The 953-nt window shown below is 53.0% G+C and overlaps 1 protein-coding gene across 1 annotated transcript in view; it reads right to left on the bottom strand.

The window, feature by feature from the left end:
* Positions 1–953, bottom strand: part of LOC102208651 (glycine receptor subunit beta-like) — an 81,229-nt gene that overhangs the window by 29,668 nt on the left and 50,608 nt on the right. The window lies entirely within an intron of this gene.

The following is a 953-nucleotide window of genomic DNA, read 5'->3' as shown; positions in this document are numbered from 1 at the left end:
CTGCTTATCCAGAAATATGATGTTGATCTGCATCATCCAGGCCCCGAACGGGTCTTCGCGGAGCTGCGGAGGTCTTACTGGATACTGCGTGGAAGAGAGGCAATTCGCAAGCACCAGCGAACCTGTCCTGAGTGTCAGCGTTGGAGGGCACAACCCTCTGTTCCCAAGATGGCTGACCTTCCAGCTGCTCGGCTTAGACTGTACAAACCAGCCTTTTACTCAACCGGTGTTGACTGTTTCGGGCCTATGTTTGTGAAGGTAGGAAGACGTCATGAGAAACGCTGGGAAATCATTTTCAAGTGTATGACGACGAGGGCGGTACATCTTGATCTCCTAAGTAGCTTAGACGCGGATGCGTTCCTCATGGCCCTGAGGCGATTCATAGCCAGAAGAGGGACACCGGCAGAGTTATGGTCTGACTGTGGGACCAATTTCAAAGGGGGAGAACGAGAACTCAGAGAAGCCTTTGCCGACATGTCAGAGACATTGCAAGGGAGGCTCGCCCGTCAGAAGATCAGATTCCAGTTCAACCCCCCGGCAGCCCCACATTTCGGAGGTGTATGGGAGAGGGAAATCTGTTCAGTGAAGACAGCTCTGCGCACCTGTGTGGGTTCCCAACCTTTTCACGAGGAGGTACTCCGTACAGTTCTGCTGGAGGTTGAATTGATCCTTAACGCAAAGCCCTTAGGCTACGTTTCCACCGACGTAGCCGATGTGGACCCTGTGACACCCAATAGTCTCCTCATGGGGCGGCCTGATGGATCACTACCCCAGGTGGTCTACTCAGAGACAGAGAACCTCAGTCGGCGACATTGGAGGCACTCACAGATTCTTGCCGATCAGTTCTGGGCAAGATTCATCAGGGAATACTTACCTGGCTTACAGGCAAGGCAGAAGTGGCAGTCAACTCCTCCTGAACTTCTGGAAAGGGCAGTTGTTATGGTTGCAGATCC

Source organism: Pundamilia nyererei, unplaced genomic scaffold (genome assembly GCF_000239375.1).
Source record: "Pundamilia nyererei isolate P.nyererei 1_Seehausen unplaced genomic scaffold, PunNye1.0 scaffold00189, whole genome shotgun sequence".
NCBI classification, from domain to species: domain Eukaryota; kingdom Metazoa; phylum Chordata; class Actinopteri; order Cichliformes; family Cichlidae; genus Pundamilia; species Pundamilia nyererei.
This window is presented reverse-complemented; position numbering and strand designations above follow the sequence as displayed.